Source organism: Falco punctatus, assembly GCF_963210335.1.
Source record: "Falco punctatus genome assembly, chromosome: 9".
NCBI classification, from domain to species: Eukaryota; Metazoa; Chordata; class Aves; order Falconiformes; family Falconidae; genus Falco; species Falco punctatus.
The window spans coordinates 32,928,875-32,955,783 of NC_137589.1; the positions used below are offsets into that span (position 1 = coordinate 32,928,875).

Sequence of the window (26,909 nt, forward strand, 5' to 3'; positions counted from 1 at the left end):
GTTCAACTTACAGTTTTGAAAGAGGAAAAATAATCTCCTCCCAAAAGGGCTTTGATAGAAGTGTGCTGGAGGAGCCTGCGGAAGTGAGTCAGTTTGATGAAGTTGCAAATAATGTTCCATATCAACTGAGAAAAAAGAAAACAAGCCTTGATTTCTGAGGGGGAAAGAAAGGTTAATCTTATACACTGATAACTTCTATTTTTGAGAAATCTTGACCTTTGTATTGTGAAATGAAGTTCTCTTCCAGAGTTGGAATGTAAGAATTTTGCTTTTTCTTTTGGTGGCAAAATAAGTTAAAATAATTGAGCAATCTTCTGAAGCTTTGCGTGGTCCAGGCATTAATCAATATAGGGATTTGTCTTCTGAATGTAAGTAAATTTGAGTTTTGTTCTTGTTTGCATCTTCTATAAACTGACTGTAACACTTGTGTATAGTTTTAATGGTCCTGGGTGGTTTTTTTCTTTTCCCCTTTGGAAAACTGGAATCCCTATCGTGAATGACAAATAAGGATTTCATCAGTAAACTTTGTTATAGCTATTGCAGCAATATCTGACAGGATCTGTCTTTGTCTCAATGTGGTGATCCAACCAGGCGAAAATGTGCAGCAGCAGTACTTTCATTGGACTGACCCCTAAATCTATTCCAGCTGTGTCTTTAAGAAGTTGTGCATTTATTTTCCTTTATTGATATTTTTATAGAATTTCTTCATACCTTAAAACTAGTATAATCTCAACGTGAAATTTAGTATCTTGTGTTTTACATGTAAGTAGCAAAAGGTCTTAGAAAGCAAAGCCTGGGGGGAAAGCGAAAACTGCTGTGCCATACAGCAGATAAACATTCTTGTTGCATTTATATCTGATGTAGTGGCTACACGATGACAGTAGCTGAAATTCTTAATTTGTGCTTTTCCAACTGATAGCCTAAAGTTCTTGAGTTGTAGAACTGTTTCATTAAAAACCTAATCTCCCCTTAATAACATTGTCTTGAAATGTGTTTTAACACATACTGGAATTTGGCTTTCTGGCATGGACAGTGGGTATAAGGAATTTCTCTAGTACCAGGCATGAAGAGGATGGCAATCGTTCCTGCTGCTTCCCTAGCATGTCTAACCTGGGCCTTCTCATCTACTTCTACCTGTTCGGTTTTGTCCCTTCCTTTCAAGTCTCTCAATGCCTGCATGGTTTGCTTGCTGTGTTGGAAAGACATAGTTTGAAATGAAGAAAATCCTACCTGCTAAACATGTCTGGAGTGAGTCTTGGGGACTTATTTTCATGACAGGTGTTAGCTACCCACAGCAAGTATGCCTTTCTTCCTTTCTTGGAAGTGGTGAGTGCCCCTCAGCACAGGAATTTTTGAGTACAGCCTTTCTTTATGGTTATTTTGAATATATAAGCAATCATGCTTTGCTTGAATGACAATAATGCAGTAAACAAAGTATTGTTGCTTCTAGTGTTTTTAGCAAGTCTGGAAGCAGCAGTGTTCTTCTGTTAGGGGCAATATGATTATTCACCTATATTGGAATATGTTACAGGGTATGTTTTGTAAGGAAAGGCTTTGAAACTTGTCAGGAAGAAAAGTTAAAAATATATATAACCCATTGAATACAGAATGGTATCTTAAACACAAGTGTGTTCTTGCCAAACATGAAATAGTTATTTGATGTTTCCACATTGTGTTTACAGCTAAAACCATCATTCTGATTTGCATTGAGTGATGCATGTGACAGGCTGTTATCTGGATTATTCAATGTGTATAACTAGGCGTTTATTTTTTCCCTTTCAGAGTATCTGTGCAGGGGTTTAATAATTTAAGTAATAATGATCTGTGCACTTTCATGCAGCATTTGCATAATTAATTTGGGAGGTTGGTCAGAAGGATTTATTTTGACGCTTTCGTGCCTAAAATAGATTCTGCTGATTTATAGATAGAGATGGGTATTGATGTGCTTTCTGCAGTGAAATAGTATCCTGGCCTGGTGGTAATGTATTGGGGGGTTCAGCCCTGGGCTGTATCTCTGGACTGCTGCCCTTCAGGCAAAGACTTTGGGAAGTAGGTTTTTAACACTGATTTTTTTGAGGTGCATTGGCATTTTCCTTCTGAAAAGTAGACAGCAGTGCAAAAAGAATTGTCCCTGCCCAAACCAACACAGGACTATGCAAACTGGGGAGTGTTCTCTTTCGAGTTAAATTAGCCTCACTTGAACACCCATATTGAAACTGCTTTAGGAAAACTTTATTTTCAATTCACAGTCCAGTTTTTATTGAACATAAAGGAAAACTGGATTTATTTTGAAATGCGAATTTAAGATAACTTTTTTCTTTAAAATCCCATATATACCCAGAGAGAAACTGTCTTGCTGTGTCGTGAGGATGATGGATAACGCAACTTGTTTTGCTTCTTGCAGACACATACACACGTGCAACCTCCATTGCTAAGCAGTGGGTTATGTGACTGGTTGCTAGAAGGAATGTTTCATTTCAGAGTTTCAGAAGTGCACCGTGTACATCTGAAGTTTTAAATTCTCCAAAGAATTCTGATTATTTTGGCCTGGAGGACCTGATTGTGTGGTTACCTGATGTAGCTGTCCTTGGGTCTGTCTGCATCCTGAATGCAATCTTTGCACATAGGGTGCAGCACCAGACAAGGACATCATCTAAAGCAGCCCTGTGCCACCAGCCCGACTGGCAGGGAGGCTTGGGGTGAGCCTCTCCAAAGTCCAGTGCTCATGGTGGCAAGGAAACCTAGTTGGAGTTCATCGTGTGGAAGCTCCTGAAAATCAGCACCCTTTACCTGGTCTGCTTTGAGTTCTTGGAAAGAAGATTCTTGCTGCCTCACTAGTTAAAAATTTGCTTTCCCTCTGAAAGAGATACCACAAGATGTGGGCAGTCAGATTTTCTTTTTAAAAGTCACAGAGGAACTGCAGCATGCATGAACAAGCAGATTATATTAAGTGCCAACTGTATTACAGTTTATTTTTAGTGTTTCTTCCTGCACTACTGTTGAGAGAGGAAGACTGGTACTGCTGAGTGGGTGTGCATCCTCCTCACACCTCTGTGCTCTCCCTCCTTGAATAGATGGGTGTGCTTCACCAGTGAGGTTGCTGGTTAAATTGCTAGTTCAGGATGCTCAAGATTCAATTCCTTAATTGGCTTGGAGGGATTTTGCTTCATGCACCTTCTGCAGCCGATGCTGTGTTTGCTACAGAAGCAGCACAAATGCAGAAATCTTGTTGCCTCGGATTCTCCTTGTTTCCTTAGAAACTAGTCTGATACCATAGAGGCAGACTGAGAATCAAGTCACTTCATGTCCTTTCTGTTAGAAACACGTAAAATCAAATTGATGCACGCTAAGTGCAAATACATTGGTCCTTCTCTGCAGATTCTTCTTTCCTCAGCAGTGAACCTTTTCTTACATCATTTTCCAACATGGGTGCTCTAGAAAACATAGCCTGCTAGGCTGTGATTGCTATTCCTTTGATTAAGTTGCGAGGAGTTGTCATTGCTGAAAGTAAAAGTAGCTTGCGTGAAACACTCAGCTTGTGTCTCAAGAATAGGAAGTTTATTTGCCTAACTGTGTTTTGTCCACGTCTTCACTTGCAAAAGAAAAAAGTATTACATAGTCTGGGGCAAATTTGAACAGATTCAAAGCACAGAAAGAGGGCAAAATGTCCTTGTTAGTGGGAGGTGTTGTTCAACTGGTAACAAATCTCCTAGGGTTTTGTTTCTGATAAATAACTTGGCAATACTTCCCTAAAACAGATGTGTGGCATCTTCACTATGCTTCAGCTAATTTTAATAGAAAACTGTGTTCATTCATACTGATGGTCCTTTGTGGATTTTGGAGGTGAGGAGGAAAAAAACGGGAAGGGATAGTATTGAGTCAGTCTAGAAACTGGCAACTACAAATGCAGGGAAGCAGAATGTTTGGTTTTGTTAATATTGCATTAAGACCTCATTTCACAGATATGGAAGAGGTAAATGTTGGCAAGGGAAGTGTTTCTGCTCCAGCTTTATCCCTTTAATTATGCTGGTCCAAGCATTTTTGTGGCCACAGAGCTTTATGCAAAATTTTAACTATCTATTTTTCATTATTTTGTACATGGTAGTATTTGGGTGAGTCACTTCAGTTGTGACTTCTCACATGGGCATGTTCAATTATGTTTTTAATTCATTGTTACCTCTCGACTGTGTATTTCCTGCTCTAATGAATTTACTGTGGTGGTGGTATGCAGCCTCCCATACATCTGTAGTTGAACTTCTACTCCTTGATATTCGAGAAGAGTTGCTGAAGAGACCAGAAGATACTTGACATAAACATTAAAAATCATTATGCCTCTGAAGGGTCACTTCTTTGAATTAAATTCAGCGGTTCAACTTGAAAATAAGCAACAGCAGGCAGTTTTCTTCAGGCAATCATCCCTGTAGAAAGGTGTTTCTCTTCTAGCATGTGTTTTCTAATTTATGTTGCTGTATAGTTCTACACTGGCATTTTTCCCTTATCACAGGTAGTAAATTAGCTCATTAAACTAAATTAATATTTTAAATTAGTCAGGCATTTGGGTCAAGCATCACAAAGCATCAGGAACCTTCAATTCCTAATTAAAAAGTTAGCATGTCATGCATTGCTCATTGCTTTCATTAATTTTCTTTGTTACAAAGGGGCCAATCTGGCTTTCATTTAAACTTGATGAAGATTTCTGGTGCATGTCAAGTGGAGCAGAGTAAAGCTGAAAAATAGTGTTTAGTCATAAGCTATAGTTGACTACTTTTGATCAAAAACGATAGTGTGCCTTGAAAAATAGGGTTATAAAATGCACTAAAGGGGAAGCATTATACAGCAGCTCAGATAAAACCAAATAAAAGTAGGTGGGGTTTAAGAACATGTGGTCGACAGTAAAAAGCAGTTTGAGGTAGCTGCTTGTCTTCTGCAGTCTGCACCTTTTCTGGAAGTGTTCCTTGGCACGTTTGTATCCATAGTGTTGGTAACGGAGTCACAACACAGATATTTTGATGAAAAGTGGAGGGACAGAGATGCAGCAGTCCTGCACTAGCATGAGCTACCAGGGGGAGGGATACAATCAAAATGGGTACAGCTTCAAAAGTAAACATGTGTCTATGTTCCTCATAAAATTTGTTTCTGATCTTAGTTCTGCAATCATTTTTCATTTGCAAAACTGTTACTTTTACTGTCTAAACAAACACCTCAGCACGATGGCTACTATCCTAATCCATCATATGTGAACTTCTGTGCTGTCCGTAAGGCCTTTTGTGAAGAGAATGTTAAAACAGAGGGGAAAAATAGTAATTTCTCTTCCCCCCCCCTTGTCTTTTTATTATCAAAAAAAAATAAAAATGTTAGAAGATGGTAAATGAAGTTGCGTGACCTCCATAGAACTCACAAGGAAGATTGTGCGAGCTCCCCAGAGGGCACAATAATGTTTTTAAGAAAATAAGAACTTAAAAAATAACTATGCAGACAAGACGGGAAGATAGTAAGGGGATTTTCTTTGTTCGTGAGCAAATTTAACTTTCTTCTTAGTAAAGTAAATACAGTCCAGATGCTGGAAAGTACAAGATGCTCCCAGGGGTTAGGGTGGAGGTTGGATGAATTAAGCTTTGTAGAAGTAAAAAGTGATTAAGTGAGGTACAGAGAGTTTTTTTTAAAAAAAAAAAAAGTTGGTTTTTATTCTTTCTCAGGTTTGGGGTCTGCACTGAGCATTTAATGAGAGTGAATAAAGAATACAAAGAGGCAATGTTTCTGTTTATAGTATCAGAATAAAGTAGGAAGAATACTGATAATCTGTTTTTCTTTCACCAATGGAGTTGGTCAGTTTGTAAACAAATCACAGTCTTCCAAATACAGCTTGTTTCAATAAATAAGTGTTCCGGTACTTCGTAGATGAGGAAAAATATTTAAAGTTCTGTATGTTTACTGTCCATTATTAGTTTTGCAGCAAGACTGGCATCATGAATCTAGCTATGGCTTTATCCATAAATTGATATTGGAAGAAAATAATACCATACAATTGAAGTTTATGTTGTGACACATTGTCCGATTATTTGTCATCGGGCACAGAGATTGCTCATGAGAGGTTGTGCTGTGCATCGATGTGACTGGGCTGATTGCCTCAATAACAATCGGGAGTGTGGGGAAAATCCTCTCCAGCCCCTCAAAACTTCAGCTGCAGGGCTTCATTTTTATTTCCATTCTTCTCTTCTTGTTTTTGGGCACAGTATGAAGCAAGTTTGGGCAGTCTCAGAAAGAATGATGGTAACCTTGCTGGAAACCTTCAGAAGTAATGTTGCTGAAGTAGAATGGGACTAATGCTTCGGCTTCATAGCTGAAAGAGAAAACTGTGCTAGTGCAGGTGTAGAGGTGCTGTAGATTTGATGGCTTAGAAATAAACCCAACATAGTAGTAAAGGAAAAGATGAGATTAGAAAGTAATCATTGGCAGCAGAGGTGGTTGAAGCATCGAGTTATCAAGCATCACTTCTTAGTAAAAACATCCTGAATGGACATTTTTTAGGAGTGAAATGGCAAAGGCCGTTTGCAAAAAAAACATGCCTTGAAATGAAATGTAGTATAGTAACAATAAAATCTAGCACATTCTCATGTGGAAAAAGATGGAAAGATTCCCTGTGAAACTTGCCTTGCTTTTTATCCTTAGGCAGACAACTGTCTCCATAACAGCACTATAACTGCAAATGTTTAAGTGTGTTTTTCACATGCAAGTCTAATGAAAATGGTGTATCACATACCTGCGTGATGGAGCCCAAGGGAGCAGAGCTCTTGCTCCCCGAAGTGCCCATTCTGTTCTTGAAGCTTTGATGCTGTAGTGAGTGTCTTGGGCAGAGCAAGAGGTGGATGGTCTGCATACAACACCAAGAAGTTGCTTCTGATTGTGGATGAGGTGATTAAAAATGTAAAAATGTTCTCTTGTGGATGTCAGATTGAGAATTTAAAAGGTTAGATGGGTGCAGGGCCATTTCCTAGTGGTAAACTGGTATATTTATGATTTATAGGAGGTTAGACAAAGCAGTGCTTATGGGTAGCTCTCGTATCACATGGCAATGGAAAAGGGGGAGCAGGCCAAAGATGAAGTGCTGTAAGTTCAGGGGATGGTGCTGAAAATTGAATGTAGAAGTAGGAGCAAAGTATTAAAGGAGGGAGCTGCAATGAGTGGAGGGTGGGATTTCTTATTTCTTACAACAGTTAACAGTATTGGCATTTCTAGGTGAGTATGCGTTGCTGAGGGTGGGATCCTGCAAACTGCTAGGTAGGATTGGTTGGCATGGATGGTTTCTGGTGAGAAACTGAGAGCAACTTTTAAGAAGTGGAGTGAGTATGTCATTTGAGTAGGTGAAATCTGATGACAGTAATGAGATTGTAGAATAAGCTAATGAGTTGGAGCTGACCCTGAAAGACTGGTAGAAAATGAGAAGGAGATTTTATCTTGGGGACAAGAAGAAAGCAGGAAACCTGTGCTAACAAAAGGTGAGAAAGGAGTCATCTCGGGCTTTTACATTTCCTTCTCTTTTTAAAAAAGAAATGCAAGATACATTATTTTTTTTATAATTTTATTTTTCTTCCAGGAGAGATTTAAAATCTGAAGAGTCTGAATACTGGAATATATGTGGAGTGTGCAAAAAAAAAAACCAAAACAAAAAACCAAAACAAAAAAACCTAGAGGGGGAAAAAGATTAGGATGCAAGTTCAGGGGCATTAAACAGCAACAGGAAGATGCTAAGTGGGGTTTTTTTCTTTACAATTACCCAAACCTTGGACATAGCTTGAAAATCATTTCGCTTAAATGTATTGTGTGTAGCTTTAACATACGCTTTTTCATTTTTCATAATGAAAGTTAAAGGACCACTGTTCACCTCCCCTTGACAGGCTTTTTGAAGCCATGGTTAGTGTTTGTATTTTGTGTGGCTTGAAGTACCTGTCACTGAAAGAGATGCAATATATTAACAAATATGAATGAATACAGCTTGACTAATGCTGATCTCAGTAGGGATTTCATTTTAAGTAGGCAAAGGGAGTAGAAGTATGTAATGCTGAAATTATTTTCCTGATGCCAGTTGGGATGCCTGTTGCAGAACTGTACAGAACGCATCTGGATCCTTAAGGCCATTCAGATGATTTCTGAAACTGCCATTTCCCACTGCTTGGACTGTATTTATATGAAAATTTAATAATGCAGTACTTAAAATACCCCACTTGAAACTACTCTTATAAACTTGCTGAGAAACAGTTAGTAATTAGAGTAGATAACAGACAGCAGCTATATTCTTCACAACACTGGATTGTTGAGCATTGAGCCTTTAGTAGTGGGATTTATCAGATGACAAAAGTAAAATGGAATAACAGGTGTTGTTATAAACTGTAAACCCTATGATAATAGTGAATTAGCATGTTCATTTTCGTATGTATTTAGTTCAGACAGAAGTTGTAATTAAAGCTTTTCAAATATTCTTCAATAGCTTTGATTTGTAACATTTCTCTAAAATTAATCTTTGCTTCCTAATAGAAAAAAAAAGCTTCCACTGAATTGTAGTGCCAGTTCAACTTGAGTATAAATGTTACATAGGCTCTGCTTAGTAGTTTCTTGCCATTCTGAACATGCATCTTGGTGCAACAACTGTAGGAGAAAATAAAAATGAACCGTGCATGTTAATGAAAACCAGCAAATCATTTCTTGCATAGCTTGATATTACTATGTTCTAATTGTGGAAATATGTGGTGTGCTCTAACTACTGCCTTGCCTTACAGCCTGCAGAGTCTGGCTAGTTCTCTATAGTATCTTCGCTAAGATTAAATTGAAAATATTTTGGTGTATGTTTTTCTCTAGGATGCTGATAGGTTTTGAGCAGTCTTCTAAATCTCAGCACAGACTTTGGCATATCAGCTGATGTGTTTTTTTCTTATCTACTTGAGATAATTGGGAAAATTTTTGCTGTACTATTTGTAATTAAACCAAGCTGCTGCTTTGTATAACTTATGTTTAGATCTTCAGTATCCTCTGAAAAGGAGGGGAGGCTTCATATGTTTGTAACTTTAGAAAAGCAGATTTCTCCAAGACCAAGAGTGTGCTTTGGAAGGTCAGTGCTTTGAGAGTTTCGTGTACATCTCTTAGAAAGAAAAGATAAAGATGCAGTAGTTCAAATAAAGCCTATCTTGAAATGTTTAGCTTCCTGTTCAGTAACTCACAGAATCATAGAACTCTTTGGGTTAGAAGGGACTTTAAAGATAGTCTAGTTCCAACCCCCCTGCCATGGGCAGGGACACCTTTCACTAGATCAGGTTGCCCAAAACCCCATCCAGCCTGGCCTTGAACACTGCCAGGGATGGGGCATCCACAGCTTCTCTGGGCAACCTGTTCTATTCTACTGCCTCACCACTCTCACAGTAAAGAATTTCTTCCTAAATACCCAATCGAAATCTACCCCTTTTCAGTTTAAAGGCATTACTCCTTGTCCTGTCTCTACAGGCCTTTGTAAAAAGTCCCTCTCCAGCTTTCCTGTAGGTCCCCTTAAGGTGCTGGAAGGCTGCTATAAGGTCTCCCCAGAGCTTTCGCTTCTCCAGGCTGAACAACCCCAACTCTCTCAGCCTGTCTTCCTAGGAGAGGAGCTCCAGCCCTCTGGTCATCTTTGTGACCTCCTCTGGACTTGCTCCAACACATCCATGTCCTTCTGATGCTGAGGGCCCCAAAGCTGAATGCAGTACCCCAGGTGGGGTCTCAGGAGAGCCGAATAGAAGAGGAGAATCACCTCCCTTGACCTGCTGGTCGCCCTTCTTTTGATGCAGCCCAGGGTATGGTTGGCTTTCTGGGCTGCAAATGCACACTGCCAGGTCGTGTTGAGCTTCTTGTCCACCAACAGCCCCAAGTCTTTCTCAGGGCTGCTTTCAATCCATTCTCTGCCCAGCCTGTATTTGTGCTTTGATTGCCCTGACCCAGGTGCAGGACCTTGTGCTTGGCCTTGTTGAACTTCATGAGGTTTGCATGGGCCCATCTCAAGCCTATCAAGGTCCCTCTGGATGGCATTGCTTCCCTCCACCATGTTGACTGTACTACTCAGCTTGGTGTCGTTGGTGAACTTGCTGAGGGTGCACTCATTCCTAGTGTCCCTGTCACTGACAAAGATGTTAAAACAGTGCTGGTACCCATACCTGAGGAAAGCTGCTTGTCACTGGTCTCTACTTGAACATTGAACTGTTGACTGCAACATTTTGAGTGTGGTCATCTAGCCAATTCCTTATCCACCGAGTGCTCCATCTGTCAAATCCGTGTCTCTCCAGTTTAGAGACAACGATGTCGCGTGGGACAGTTGGTTTGCACAAGTCCAGGTAGATGATGTCAGTTGCCCTTCCCTCATCCACCAGTGCTGTAGCCCTGTCACAAAAGGCCACCAAATTTGTCAGGCACGATTTGCTGTTAGCGAAACCACGCTGGCTGTCACGAATGACCTCCTTATTTTCCATGTGCCTTAGCATAGTTTCCAGGAGAATCTGCTCCATGAACTTGTCAGGCACAGAGGTGAGACTGACTGGCCTGTAGTTCTCTGTGTTTTCCTTTTTTCCCTTTGTAAAAATGAAGTTGTGTTTCCCCGTTTCCAGTCAGTGGGAGCTTCACTGGACTTCCGTGACTTGTCAAATATGATGGATAGTGGGTCAGCCACTTCATCCACCACTCCCCTCAGGACCTGCAGATGCATCTCATCAGGTCCCATGGACTTGTGCACTTTTAGGTTCCTTAGATGGTCTTGAACCTGACCTCCTCCTACAGTGGGCAGTTCTTCATTCTCCCTGTCCCTGCCTTTGCCTTCTGCGATGTGGGTGGTGTGGCTGGAGCACTTGCCAGTGAAGACAGAGGTAAAAAAAATTGTTGACTACCTCCGCTTTCCCCAAGTCCTGGGTAACCAGGTCTCCTGTTTCCTTCCAGAAAGGGTCTGCATCTACACCAGCATACCTATAGAAGCTTTTCTTGTTGTCCTTGATGACCCTGGCCAGATTTAATTCTATTAGGGCTTTAGTTGAAAACCATTTAACTCCTGGTAAATGGTCTTGTATGTGAAAATATTATGGAAGACTTGCAATGGCTGATTTATCATTTATTACCTCAGAAGATTAAAAGCATAGTATAGGCACGTTTTGGTCATGGGGGTGACCTCTTCCTTTGCAGTGCCATTGAGACAAGTGTGCTGTCAAAGCCTTGTGGCCCTGTTTATCCTCATGTGGGACACCAGATCAGTATCCCATTATCTTTTTTTGACGAATGTGGAGAATTTTTCCATGTTCTGTCCTAAAAGGGGAACTCCAAAATTTGAAATCTTCTAAGAGTGGTTTCCTTGACTACCAGGGTAATAAGACTGTAAACAGTCTTCCACACAGGCAAAGTCTTTTAATGTCTCTATCTGAAGTTAAGACGTTTGTCTTTTCTACCATGCAAAATTCTCTACTTGTTTGGCACACTAACTCCATAAAGCTTTGTCTGTCATGGGTTTTGTTTGTTTTGTTTTTTTCCTTCTGAAAACAATTTGGTCTCTGTAGCACATTTCAGTTTTGCTCTATTTTTATGACTTATTCCCCTTGCTTTCCTTCAGCTGCAATGGAGAGAATTAAGTAAAGTTGTAGCCCTGATTAAAATCTTGGCTTAATTGAGTTGCAAATTTGTAATGACAGATGTTTGTCAGGGTGCCTATGATTAGCACCTTTTAGCATTCCTGGTGCCTTCCTGAATTCTGACAATACTCTCTGGTTTTACCATTGCTTATGTTCATTTATTCTTTTTTTTTTTTTTTTTTTTTTTTCTATTCACAGCATGAAGCTCAGCACAGATTGTAAATTGCTTTCTTCATCATAGTTACTTGGTAATTAGCTGTCAAGAGAATGAAGTCCCTTTTATAAGGCCTGTCTTGCCTTTCCCTTGGGATATCTCTGATTCTTGGTCTCCTCGTGCAGGGTGTGAAGGTAGTCTGAGAGTGCCAAGAGTGCTATTGCCCATCACATTACACCAACATTTCCAGCTTGCTTTGGAGGTAGTCAGTGGTGGTTGGCATTGCTCAAATAATAATCCCAAATGGAGAAACTGGTGAGATCTATTCGTTAGACTAACATGGGGTATATTGTATAAGGTACGAAGGGTATACTACCAGTAGTACTACCTTTTTTTTCCACCTGACAAGTTGAGTAACAACCCATGGTTTTGTGCCAGTGCTCCTCACTAGCATCACCTGCCTTACTGTCAGGAAGGGAATGTTGCAGAACTGAGTCTTGTGACTGATATGAGTTATGGTTGGGGCTAGGGGTCTGTTTCTAGTTGATAAGGATCCTGACAGCATTTTGGGGAAATCAACAAAGTAGTAGAAATCTCAGCAGAAAAATATATTAGACAAAGATGCTCGATTAATTAAACATAAGTTTGCTCTCTCTCCCTCAGGAAATATATTCTTGTAAAGCCTTTCAGGTGCTGAGTTGTAGTACAGATATCCTGTGGCCCTGGTACGGCACTTCTGTATCCCATTATATCATCTATTTTGTATGCTGAGCACTGAGAGTGGAAAAGATGGAAACATGGTTAGATTGTCAGCTGTTTCCAATGAAGAAATCTCTGTTTGGTGGAACTGTTTGCATTTCTGTGGTCAGTGGTATAAGGAAATACCATGTTATGAAAAATTCCCAATTGTTTCCTTAAGGACTCTTAGAGTTGCACAATCTTTTGATGGTTTTGTTTGTTAAAAAAAAAAAACAACACATATTAGTTGCCAGCTCTTCAGTTTGGAACTTAAAATTCTCTTAAATATTTACTAGGGCTTTACTTTTTATGCTTAAGATCTGGATTCAAACCAGAAGTGTATTTTCCTTATACATGCTGATCAGTCATTATAATATGAGTAGTTGAAGATGATCATATTTTCATTCCAGGACATGTTTCTTTGGGATATCCCATCAGTTCCTTGACTGTCTGTCATTGTGATTACTCATAGTTTCTGGATGCAGCTCTAAAATGTTGCTTCTCTGAGTGGGGGAGAGCTAGCTCTCAAATAACCAAGTGGCACTTTAATACTCAAGAAGAGAAATGTTATCTCTGAAATACAAATCCTTTTGTCTTACAGGCTGAAACCCTCATTTAACATTTAATTTGTACTTGCATTTTCAATATCATGTTAGGATTTGTATACTATGTCTGATTTCTGACATATACATTTATTCAGATGTATTCCTTTTTTTGAAGCTGCTCATATTCAATATTTGTCTTACGGCTGTCATGTCTTCAGTTAAAATCAATCTCTCTTCCTAATTTATTTATCCAAGAATGTCTTCCAGTTAATATTTTCCTTAATCTGCCTTTGAGTTGGTTCTTCACTGCACGACTGTTATTTCTTCTCAGATTTTTTTCCCCAGTATTGGTATGATCTGCATCCTTTGTTACTGGATGTATGATTTTTATTTTGGCCATAGATGCATTTAATTACTAAATAAGAGCTAAAAGTATGGCCTAAACAATGTTAAGTGTAGTGAAGACAACTGCTGGCCACTGCCTAGGTCAGAGTTTCTTGCTTACACTCAAGGGGTGGATAGAATGGGATGAAAAGACCCCGATGAATTAAGCAGAGTGAATTAGGTCATGGCACCAAACATAGCAGTTTCACAATTGTCAAGTTTTTTTTGTTGGGATTTCTTTGACAATGAGATTTTTGAATTGGGGAGGGAGCAAGAGCTTGTGAAAATGCGTTGAGCGATACTAGTGAGAAGGGATGTAAAGAAGAAAGGGGTTGTAGCAAAGCATTTGTGACAAAGGGCAGGAAAAAATCTTCTCAGAATTTTATGATGTTTGGAGTGTTACAGTTCTTGGCTTCAGGTCTTTCCCCCACTCCCTTCTTTTGCTGAGAGCTGTAGGGTCTCCAGTGCCCAGAGGTGGGGACACAGCCAAGCAAGGTGGCCGTAGCTTGCCTGGGGGTACCCTGGTCCCTATGGGAGCTAGCGGTGCTGTACAGCTCCGGGGGAAATAAAGTAGTGTTAAACGCCATAATAAGTGGGTGCCTCTACATTCTGCCAACCAGTGCTATTGTACCCAGAGCTGTCAAAATTGGAAAGAATATTGAATTTTTGTGTCTAAGAGTGGTCTACCAATACCTTCTAGAAACAATAGCTGCTAGCCTGCAAGATGGGATTTCTTGCGGGTGCTGGCTAGGCTTAAAATAATGTATCGGGAACTTGCATAGAAATAGCATTCTCTTATCTCTAACAGTGTGAAGTAGATGAAAAATAAATCGTACTCATGCCAAGAATAAACAGTCACGTTAAAGTGTTTAAATTCCTGACTTTGTGGAGGGCTCCTGATCTAACACGACTTTTTGATGCCAATACATTTCCTCCTCTTTCCCCAGTCACTGCCATCACTTTGTATGCTCTGCCAGGGAGCAGTTGGCAGGACAGCAAAATAAGCAAATATGCCCAAGCCCCATGCAGAACACCTGGCTAGAGCCAGTTCTGTCTCCTAAATCTGTATTCTTGTCAGATCTGAAAGTAGATGAAATAGTTCTATGGCTGTTTACCTGTATTAGTACATTGTTCATTCCTAAATACAAACTTGCTGAAAATAATGCCATGTTTATGGCAACATATATATTTCAAGTGAGCAAGGAACTGACCTTCTGTAACAAAGTAATTCAGGGAAATAGGCAATTTGTGCACACATGCAACATCTTATTTTAACCATGGTTCTCATGGAAGTTTTGGTTTTTTGCTTCAGAGTATCTTGTGAGAATAATGTCTTACAGCAATTTTGTGTATTTCTACTTGCCTGCTTTTTGTACACATTAGTTTTTTGGAAATCAATTCTTCACTGCTGAAATTCATACAGAACATTGAATAATCCAGCTTTTAGTGGTGATAGGGAATGGGATAGCCAGCTTGCTGAATTGTTGAAACTGGTGAAATATTTGTACATACCAAGAAGACCTAAACAGTAATGCTTGAGGATACTGTATTGTAGTCATGAGAGATTGAAAGGGAAAAAGCTGGTGATGGTTGAAAGGGGCTGTTACAATGTGATAAGTAAAAATGGGTTAACAAGTTGGTGAGAAGTACTGCCTGTGCCTGATGGTAGGCTGAGCTTAGTGTTTTCACAATGCATAAAATGTCTAATTTGCAATGTATAGATCTTAGAAAAGAAAATGTAACATATGTTTTGTATGCATGTATGAAATCAAAGAGTCTGGCCCCTGGCCCCCAGGGAATAACTGCTTTTCCTTGGAGGAGTGGTTGAGGGAAAAGGGAAGATGATAGAAATAGATTTGTCAAGTTTGATAGAAGACAACTTGTGCTCAGAGACTGAGAAGACAAAAGACGATAGAACAATTGCTACTTTATTTATTCATTTTACTTTCATGTTAGAAGATGAAGGCAAGAGGAAAACCCATAGCTGCTCAGTGGTGGGAAAGGGTCAGAGCAAGGCGGTTGTTTCCTTATGAACTTTGCTCACCAGCAGTTGTCAACCTTCAAAGAGAGGTATTGTGTTCCTTTCCCCGGCTCCCCACTGGACCAGAGCCTGCCTGCTCAGCAGCATAGCAGCTGCTCTAGAGTTCAGCTTCTGCTGGGCTAGAAGAGGGAACTGTGGGTTGTGGCTGTTATGCTCTATTTTAAAAATTCAGTAGGTAGACTGGATTTTACTTATGATTTGTACCCCAGTGTGCATGAGGCAAAATGATGAGGTTCCCAACTAGGCGCTCTTAAGTGAGACTTCCCTTTTGAGATTTTTTGTATATGAAAAGCGTGTTTTATTAACAAAGTAAAATGTAATTCCATTAAATAATCTGAAAAAGATTTCAAGAAACTGAATGTTGTGTTAATGCTTTTGTAAGTTTTAAGTCTACAGTATATTCTAGTAATATTGAAAAGCCTACCAGGAATCAGTAATCTCTTTCTTCTGTTTTACAGGTCAACTACATTACTAGAGCAAGGAGAACTGTGGAAAAACTCAAGGTAGTTAAAATATTTTACTGTCTGAATTCTTGGCTGTGCTCTTGCTCATCATTTAGTGTAATGATTTTAAAGAGGAGGAGGGGAACTGAATCAGCAAACTGCCACTTTAAAGTGGTTTTACTAAAAAGCACAGACAAAAAAATCCACAATTACTTTGATCTCATTAATGTTGTGCAAAATACTTTCATGGGATGAAACTGTAACATAGCTTTGGTGTGTGTGTGTGTGTGTAAGTCTGAGTAATAGTGCATAATATTTACTCTAAATATGTAATGAAATTTCTTATGTGTGTGGATATAGAGTCGTCCTGAAAGTTCCAGCCACAGTGAGGTGGATATTACCTATTTGTACAACTGGGTACAATGACCAGCTGATAAGTACCATCAAAGATGAGTGAATTTGGTACTAGCAGCTTTGACAATCATCACAGTAATTAGCAGACCTCAGCAAGTTATTTATGTTCAGTTTGTTTCCTATTTGTAGCCTGACACTAAGCAATTCAGAGCCCTGTTTTGGTAACAAAACAGGGTTGAGGGTTGTACAAAAAATATTTATTTTCACCATTAGAGTTCAGAAACTGCAACAGGATTACTGTTTGTAGGTACCAGACCTCCTGGTCAGACATGCTAAAGGAAATTTTCTTTCAGAGACTAATGTATCACAGGGGATAGTATTTATTATTATGTATCCTAGGGGATAGTATTCATTGTCACATTATCAAAATATAAAAATGGTGGCTTTTATTAATAAAAGTTTACTGCATACTTCTGTGCACTTCAAATTGAACAGCGCTGAGCTTCTTCCTTCCACAAAGAGTGCATGAAACTGTTACTTGTGGGCAATGAGGGTAGTGAACTGGAGCTTTCTGCCCTGTTGAGTTAACGCTGAGTTTGCATGTCTTCTGCTGTGTAGGTTGCTCATGCAATACATGCAAAAGCAGTTTGCTACAGCTATGAATACAGTTGGTATGGAATTAACCTCTCAAATTTTTACTTTTAATGCATCTTTTGGAGACTAGTTATATCAAGCATTTATTTTTGTGATTGATGAGAAAAATAACAAGTTTTGGTTTTGATTGGCGTTTTCAACAGTATGGGAATTTAGAAGGGCAGAGCAACTTACAGTGCTGGTAAAAACGAAATGTGTCGACTTCTTAACCTGCCGATGGATAATTATGATTACGCTGCAGGCAATGTGGAATTTTTTAGGTTAGTTACTTGCGCAGAATAGTAAATACAGGAGAGAAATCCTGTCCCAGAGCAAAACAGTGATATTGGCAGTGATGTTCATCGAATGCCTTTTGTTTCAAGAAACAGAATAATTTCTTGATCCTTTAAATTTTGCTTTAAGATCATTCAGATGATAACTTCCACCTTTAAATTGAAGTCTTTTGTGATGCTTGGGGTGTTTAAAATACAAGTTGTTTTCCTGGGATCTTGGGAAACTGACTACTGTACATGGAGCCCCAGCATGGCTGTGTCCCCTTCGGTGCGGGACTGGCCTCTCCTGCAGGCTTTTGGTAAGATGAGAAGCTGGCAAAAAGCAGAAAAAGGAATTCATGTGTCGCTGGAAAAAAGATACAAGAGTCTCAGACTTTTTATCTGACGACTCCAGTGCTGAAGGAGAGGTTTCTATCTCTTTGCCCAGTTTAGACAAGAGATTTTACTTCAGGTTTTTTTTGCCCCTCACTGTGCAAAACCTGTCATACCCTTTTCCTGACACTTTCTCCCCCATCAGTCCCTCAAAGACTTCAAAAGAGATTTTCCCCTATTGCAAAAGGAACCAGACATGGCCTTTCTTACTCACCCTGCATTTGAAGCGTTGATAAGTAACATGTGGCTGGCTCCAAACTGCAGACTTTCCCAGCCATTTAAGAAAATACTGTTAATAGTTAAGTTTTAAAAGAAACTATAAGATTGTTCTTCCTTCTTTGCAATTGCTCTTTTGTGTAATATATCCCAAGAGTTTTGATTCTCTTCTGAAGCAGTCAGAATTCACTACTGTCTTTCTGATTAACACATATTGAAAAGAAATGTCAAATTTCTAAAACTTTTCCATATGGGAAGGGTTTCTTTATTCATAATCTGTGTCACGCTGTTTAAGCTGTAACTTTTTCTTTAATGCCTTTGGATCATCACTGTTTGGAACATTTATTTCAGGACTGCCCTAGCAGAAAGAAAATATTATTTTTAAAACTTGAGACTGAGTAAGAGGAGCCTGGAATCGAAGTCCACTGTCTTGCGTAATTGTTTAAACCTGCTGTGCAGTTTAGTGAAGGTAAGACCTGAGTGGTCTTTTCCATAAAATGTAGCTGGGGCTTCATCTTCAAAGACAGGGTATGCCTGAGGACAGTCTCTGGTCCTTTTAATAAGAGTAGTGCTCACTTGAAAGGCAAGGCTGCAGATGAAAAAGAATGTAACCTGGGGGTTTATGAGCTTATTCAATAACTCCAATCTGGTGCATGCATTATAACGGGAGAATATGGTAAAATGACTGCATTTTTATTTCCTCCTCTGTCTAAGCAATAGTCTAAAAGCAAATGGTACAAAAATACAGTAAGGTTGAAGATTAATCTAAATCTGTGTTTAAATATATTACCTGAATTGATTTTTCTTAAAAAAAAAAAAAAAAAAAAAAGCACACCAAAAAATCCCAAACATCCTTCTCCCCAAACAAAAACAAAACCCCAAGCTCTCCCTGAAATGTAGAGAGGCTGGCTGCATTACCCCCAACCATTTAACCAGGTTAAATGAAATTCGGTGTTGACTCTTTGCTGCTGGGCAGGCTGCGTTCCCTTCAGCTTCTGTTGTTCCACATGGTTTGTGTGAGGGGGGGCTCAGACTTTGAACTGTTAAAACATTCAAGGGACCTGTTGGGGCCATTTTCTGAAACCATCTCATAAAACTCTACTTTAAGATTCAGCAAGTTTGTAAAGTTGATTTTTTTTTAAAATGCTTTTTTAATGCCTTTCTCTGATATGAAGCATTCCGTGTCCCAGATAGCTTTACTCTTTTTGCTGGAAATTAGACTTTTAAAATCCCCTTGCATGTAGTACTGACAAAGAGGTCAAGGTAGGGCAGAGTAGGACGGTTACTGAAGTATTTTTACATATTACCAATGTAGAATTGACCAAAGTTGACCCAAACTACCTTACTTAGTGTCAGTCCTTACTGTCCCAACACACACACGTGTTATGGGGGCATATCTATTTTGCAGGATGACTGCAGTAGCGCTGTTGAGGGTCATTTTTCTAAACAGGCTGCTGTAGTTTTGTTGCTTTTCAGCCCCTGGATTTTCTAAGCCTAGAGAGAGGCTAGATGTTGTTTGTGGGACTTTTTAAGCATGCTCTTGAGTGCCTTTTTTTCCTCTTTTTTTTTTTTCTTTTTTTCCCTTCTCCCCAGTGTATCTTTCAACATATTTGTCTCCATTTTCCTACCATCCCTCACCTTTCCCATCCAGCAAGGAGGAACTGGGGTAAACATTGGCTTGAAAATGGAGGAAGTGGGGTAAACATGGGCTTGAAATCTGTTTAGGCACACCCCTTCCAAGGCTTGATAAGAGGACCTGTTTAATAAGTGTTTACTCATGGATATATGGCATTTCATGTAAACATAGATTATATTCTCTGTCATCTGTCAGTTACCAGCCCTGGTGGAACCATACTTCAGCATCCTAGAGGCCTGCAATCCTCCTGTTAAATGTAACTTTATTGTCCTCTCTGAGCCCCATGGTCTGTCTTAAATAAACTTTCTTCTTATTTTGGTCAGTTTGTTCTTTTATTTGGTGCCACTTCAGTCACACTGGTGGGACTCTTCAAATGTCATTGATTCTAGACAATCCTAAATGAATGATGAAGCAGAATATGTGATACAAGTGTATTTCTGCCTTAAATGCCTGTTTCCAGTAAATACTTGTCAAAAGAAGTTGGTCTTGCAGTCTAATAACAAACCAAAATTTAACATACAGTTGGGCTCATGCATGTTTCATAAAATCATGTAATCTGATACCTTATTCTCTATTGTGAATTGGTTTGAAGCTTTTTTTGTTCCTAGCATGAGAAGTTTCAATGCAGAAAAGCCTGAGTCTTTGACTTTGATCTTCTTGCTAAATATTTGTAGTTGCAGACAGTAATATTTTTTCATACTGTATCTGTACTCTGCGTTTTTCTCATGCAGATTAGAAAAATATAATTGCATTAATCATGACAATTATTATATTTTTCTAGAGTCCTCCATTTGTCAGACTTTTTCTTTCCTGTTGAGGTGAAGAGACTTCATGGAACTCAGTTCCTGTTTGCTTGGCTGGTCTCGACTTTGTCCTGTAGTGGACGTGACAATGGTGCTGTATCTCCTCCACCTTTCCCTGCTGGTGGTAGTGTTCATGCTGAACTGAGCTGTTCACTGTGACCAGTTGCATCAAAGCACTGGAACTTTGCCCAGATACTCATAAACAAATGAAATACAATGTGGGATAACATATTGTGCAAGCTAAAGTAATCAAAGAGAATATAAAAAAAAAAAGACAAACAGAGATCCTGTTCAACGTTCCTACAGTTGTTGCCTTTCTCCTGAAAAAGCACTTGCTTTGTGTGTAGCTCCTGTTGCTTTATTACAGATGTGTATGTGTTGCGTGGCTGATTGTGTTCTTAATTATTATTTTAAAAACATGTAATTCTCAACGTAGATTGCCCTTACAAAGTAGAACCTGGTTCTCTGTATCCTCAGCACTAGGCTGATGATTGTCTTGTCTCAAAAGAGCCAAAACGAAAGTTTCTTTGGCATGAGCAGATTAAGCTGGAGCACTTGCACTGCTTCTCTCGCTGTGATGGAAAGCTGGAAGATGAGAGCTTAATAGCTGAGGAAGCTTTTAAAGTAAAACAGGAAAACATTACCCTAGGATACTTTCAGAATTGCTGCTACTTCAGTGATCCATAGTAGTAAGGAGAGCTTATCCAAAATCATGCAGCCTTTAAAAATCTGAATAGGGCACTTCAAGCAAAGATTCTGCTTCTTCAGGCGTGCTGCTAATACTTGGGTTTGTGCAGAACTTCCGTAGATGTTAAGTCTGTTACGGATTTAAGGAAAAGACATTCAGGATTTTCCAGCCAGCATATCTTTTGAAGCCGTTATTTTAATCACATTAAAATAATGACTTGCTGTTGCTGCCTCCCCCCGCCTCGGCCCAAGTGCCTGCAACATGTTGAAATGTGTTGGATTGCTTTTTGCCATTTTCCCTTTCCCTTTCCGATGCCCCTATCATGGAAACAGTTTGCTGGCAGCAGATAAGCTTCTGTATCTTATTCATGTCAAATTCCTCGGTCTGTGTGATAAAGCGGTGTCATGTGAGGTAGGAGGAGGAAGAGGACAGCATTTGTGTAAAGTGTCTGATTGTAGCAGGGGTTGGAGGAGCGTGGTGGGTATGTCCAGCAGGAACTGTAGGGAGTGGGTGCTGCTGAGCATGTGAGAGAAGCACTGGAGCTCTGGAGTTCACCAACTAAAAAACTTGTCCTTTTCCAGTTGACATGATCAGGCTGTTAAAAGTTAGTAGTACAGATTGTGTTACCAAATCCTGTTAATTATGAAATAATGAAGAACAGCTCTGAAAAAAAGAGTTGATATAATTAATCAGTAGCTTGTGACATGGTGATCAGATTTTCAGCTCTTTATGTGATGCTGGAATTAAAGCTGAAAATGCTGATTCAGAATTGCAGACTGGCATATTTTAAGTCAGTAAGCTTATAACTACAAGAGAACAGATCTAGCTTAAAATTCAATATTGTTTCTAAAAGGAAAAATCATTCTATTTTGCTAGCATTGTAACTATTAACAAAATGGGTTTAAAAGTGTCACCCTATCCCTACCATGTTGTACTTAAATTTTTTAATTGCTTCTTAGTTTAGGAGTAAGTCTGTCCCTCATGGCTTAAAAGTGCTGAATCTTTGTAAGCATTAAGAAAAATAAAAATGTACCTAGATGTGTATCAGCTTATCACTTTAACTTTACAGTGGAGATTATTGGGTGTTTATCCAACCTATTCTGGTTTGGCTTTACTCATCAGCTGAGTGGCGTGAATGAAGAATAAATGTTTTAAAACCTGTGTTTTTTCCAAAGTAGTTACAAGCCTTGAATCTCCTGCTCAATACTGACTGACTTGCAACAACAGCTTGTGGATTTACGATTTTTTTTTTTTTCTCCTTCAGTCATTGAACTTCACTCAGTAACGATGACCTCCTTAGCAATGTTGATATTTTAGAACTCAGTTTAATAAACACACAGCTTTTTGTTTCCCCTCCGTTGAAGCTGGATTTACTTCTTAACAGTTCAGTTGTAGTAATATGAGGTTTTTTTCTGTCTGCTAATGATCAGTGACTCTTCATAGGAAAAAAATCAGTTAAATATGCAGCTAGTTTTAAGATTTGGCTTAGTTGTGTACCTTGACATCATATTAACCTAACACAGCCAAGTTATTTGCAGCTGACGCTGTCTTAATTGTGTTCCTTCTAAAGGGTTTCTGCTGTTAACTGAGACCTCCCAACGCTACAGTCTCTGCTGGTTATCAGCTAGGAGTGCTAAGAAACGTGATTTGTGTTGTCATCTTTATACTGGGGAGAGCTTGGTTGAAGGGCAGGGATTGGGGGTAAAAAAAATTGCTAACAGTGTAAGTGCCGAGTCTGTCTTCTTTATGATCCATGTTTGGGAATTGTTTTCAGTGGTTGACAGCGGCTGCTGTTGTGGAGTCTCTACACCTTGATGTAGAGATATGTAGGGTTTTGTGTCAAATGGTTCCATTTGAAGCTTGTCTGTTCAAGGAATTGGAGCAACCTGTAATTAGTTCTCTTAATTTTAAGTTCAATTTATCCATGTTTCTGGATGAGCACTAGTGTAGCTACACAAATTAGTGAGTGGTGATTACTTTAACTGTAAGGATGGCAATAGACCTTTTATACTTGACATAGGTTGTACCTTTAGTTAATTCTTCTAATAAGCTAAAGCAGTCAAGCCCCCAAATGTTACCATTTAACACCACTACCATGAAATCCTTTGTTTGCATTCTGTTTGCAGTCTTTGAATATGTTTCTTAAAAAAATAAAATAAAATATGAAACATACTGTAACTCACAAGAGTTCCAATCCTGGTTATAATGCATAGAACAAATATTCTTGATGTTTGGAGCAGTAACCTGCTACCATGAAGGTACAGAAGGAGATAATTTCATTAGTGTTTTCAAGGAAGAAGCCTGTTGATACGAGTCTCAAGCTTGCAGAAGGCGGTGACTTCAGAAAGCATCAATGTCACTTTTGGTATGTTGGAATAGGGGGTCTGGGATAGCAAAGCTGGTTCTTACCTGGCTCTCCAATAAGTATGTTTATGTGACTGAACTGAAAGTTCACTGAGCCAGAGAACTGAACGCTGCAGCTCCCAAGCTCCCATGCCAGTCTTCTGCCTTTGGTAGTTGTAAGGGTGCTTGTTGTAAGGAAGTTGAAGCTTGCAGGTAGTAAAGCAGCTCTTTAAAGACTGTGAATTGGAAGTTGGATAAAATATATACTGTCTATCAAAGACTTCCAACTTCATTGTTGTTGTTGCTTTTTATTTTCAAGAGCTAAGTAGGATTTTATAGCAGAGCTAAGGAATCTCTTAGAAACAAGGAGAAATCTTTCAAAAGTCGAGGTTTTCTCCAAAGAAAATAGAACGGAAAAAAAAAAAAGCAGCTCCTCTTGCAAATTAAATTTTAAAGTATAATAAGTCTGGCCAAAAGATATTCTGAGAAACAATTTGCTAAAGATATGAGAGTCTACAGTAAATCATTTAAATTGAATCATTTCAAGTACCTCAGAAATGGACGTCCTGCCAGACAGACTGGAGAGCTGATAGATGACTGAACTGTAAAAGTGCTCGGCAAAGATAAGGCACAGAACGAAAGCTAAATTATTTGTATCCAAGTTGACTTTCCTGAGAGATTTTAATGCAGGAACTTTGCTTTGTAGGTGATATTTTGAGAATTGGTCTCAAATTGAAATGTTGGTAGGAAAGGTTTTTGCAACCTCAAAAAGGTAACATCAAAAAGATAACATTTGCCCAAGAAATCTTAAGGTAACTGCATGTGACAACACTGATCTGGCAACTGTGATCTGTTACTTTAAACTGCCACAGGATCAGAGGCAGGAAAACAGGCAAACACAATTTCAATATATTAAAAGCATTCCAGAAATAGTCAGGGTACCACAGACCTGCAGGTCTGTACAGGCACGTCGGTATGCTTTATTAGGAACAAAGACCACAGGACTGGTAAACATATGGGCATATATAATTTATCCCATGATTTGAGGAAAGTATACATGTACGTTCCAAATAGATGGTCTTTAGCCTTATGGTGGGAGATGCAGTTAATTGGGTCCTTTCTTTTTCCTCTCCTTCAGCTTGCAGAATTGAAACTGCCAGTGGTGTCAAATGCAATTAAAAGAAAGTAAAAATATTTGTTCTGTAATCATATACTTTTGTGAAAAATATACTTACTTAATAATCAGAAACAGTATACTATACAGCAGTGTAACTTTTTTGTTAGATTAGATGAATGTCAATAAATAATTGGATCATAAGAAACAGTGGACTTAAATTAACTGTATTGCATCAAGTGCACTAAATGACCTGTTTGAACTCAAAATCTGTGACGTAATTTAGATGTGAATGTTCAGTTTTGATCAAGTTCTGACCACAAGATTTAGGTGAAGCTTAGTTTGCAGTGAATGTGGCGTGGTCAGAAAGTAGGCTTGTGAAATCTGCCAAGTCTGAATTTTCTCCTGTCTTCATATGTGATTGGCATGTGTCAGACTGGAAGCGTGTGACTTTTTTTTACATTCCTGATAACACACACCTCTTGGTAAGAGAATACAAAATGAGTAAGGTTTAGCATCATCCTGACATCAGATACAAGGGTTCAGGAAAAAAGATTCTTTGGACGAATAGTGGCTTCATGGAAGTTGGGTGCGTGCACGGTTTGATGGGTGCAGTCTAACTTTGGATGTAGACCAAATACGTTTTAAGTTTCTTCATCGTAAAAAGTTTGCATTGGAATTAAACATCACTTTTTTTCCTACTATTTCATCATAAGTGTATGAATTCATGAACTGAAAGAGAATGTGGGCATTTTAAGAACTTCACTTACTCAGCAAAAGGGAAGAATACCTGATTAAGAGACAAAGCTGTTTGATACACTTGTTTCAATGACACTTCCCTTGAAGGAGTAAACACTTGCACAAAGCAGTAAGGCTGTGCCCAGTGAGGATTTTTTTTCAGCTACTTATCATTCTGAGCAGGAAGAACTTGCATTTCACCAATTATCTATAAAGTTGTTGATGACCTGTGGATGTTTGAGAAGATAAGTAACTGAGGAAGATAACCCCTTAATACTGATCTCTGTAAAGATTTTAATACCTTAATGATGGTGATATAGCTTTAAAGTGAAACACATTTACTAGACCAGCCAAAAGGCCTTTTCCTGCATCAGGAATATATCAGCTATATACCAATTTTGTACCAAGGAATCATAAAATCAGGAAGGGTTACCAAAAAGGTCAGGTTACTTCCACGGAAACTCTTTCTTTGACCAAATCTGTCCTTCAGGCTTTATGAAGATACACTGTAGATAAATTTATGCTATTCTTTTTAAAGCATAAAACACCAAGTTATTTTGCATACGTTGTATCATATGGAAGAAAGCATATGTTTGTAGGTGGGTACTGATAAGCTTGCGTGATTCAAAAAAGCTTTCAAAAATCCTTTCATTTTCACCTTAACTTAGTGTTGCATGTTTGCCATGAATCATATGCCAATTCAACCCCATATCATCTAGCTGTCGAGCTTAAATAAGCTTTTACCAAATACATTTTAGTGTAACGCATTCAATACGTTTCGCTGTAATGAACTCTGTATTGCAGTGAGTGTAGCAAGGCGCTTGTAGCAGGCTGATGGATGTGAGGGGTTTGTTGCTTTAACTCAACTTTCAACATGAACTGTTAAAGGATTTCTAGTATAAAGGAGTACTTTGCTTATTTACATGTCATGCTAACATTGAAATGTAAAGATTTTAGTCCAGAAGTGAGAGTTGTGTAATGCATTTGCTAAATTTTTGGCTCATTTTTATTTCTTGACAGCAATAACAAAATACAGAAGGTGGTCTTCGAGATGTACATTAGCTTCAAGCATTTACTGGGAGCAGAAGGGAAAGCATTATCGTTGTTTTAAAAATGTTTTATGGAACTTGTTAAACACCATTTTCTCTTAAAATTTTTCACTTTATAGTAGTCTCTGTGGATGTACATTTTCCTAATCAAGTAGATTGGTATTTTGATCACAAACCCAATAAAATCTAAATCTACTGTTTCCCTCATTCCTCCTCCTTTCACCTTTTCTCCTGCTCTATTCCCTGCATGTTGACACTTTTTTATTTATGTTTTTAAGGAATCAAACATTTATTTTCATTAACATTTGTTATGTTAGCAGCTCCTGCACTTGGTATTCTGAAAGCTTGTTTGTGCCTGGTGACATTTTCTCACAGCATATTTTAATCTACACTCATGCTACTGTTACCAGATCTTGTTTTTTGCTTGGTACTGCTAGATACTCATTTTATACTGTGTTGTAAGGCAATGCAGAAAATTAGTATGTAATATGGCTTGTTGACTGTAGCAATGTAAAAGACCCCATGGCCTCTGAAGTTAGTGAGATGCATAGAAAAATGTACTATCTGTCATACTGTGTGAATTGCAAGAATTTAATGAGTAGGCTCTTGTTCTTAAATCCACCATTTGCCATTTTTCCCCCCCTTGGTATTTAAAATAGCTAAGTGATCTAGTCTTGTGTTTCCTTGGTCTTGCATGCAGCGTGCATCTTGCATAACTTGAGATGTCTGCAATATGGATGT

General features: G+C 38.8%; 1 long non-coding RNA gene across 2 annotated transcripts in view; it reads left to right on the forward strand.

Moving 5' to 3' along the window:
- LOC308070082 overlaps window positions 1–26,909 on the forward strand; it is a 66,715-nt gene that overhangs the window by 20,593 nt on the left and 19,213 nt on the right. The window contains exons 2-3 of one of the 2 annotated variants that reach the window (XR_013930615.1): window positions 15,945–15,989; window positions 18,149–20,206. This is a non-coding gene — a long non-coding RNA (uncharacterized lncRNA). Of the gene's footprint in view, window positions 1–15,944; window positions 15,990–18,148; window positions 20,207–26,909 lie in introns of those variants that run through there. The other variant, XR_013930614.1, reaches the window with a different exon arrangement.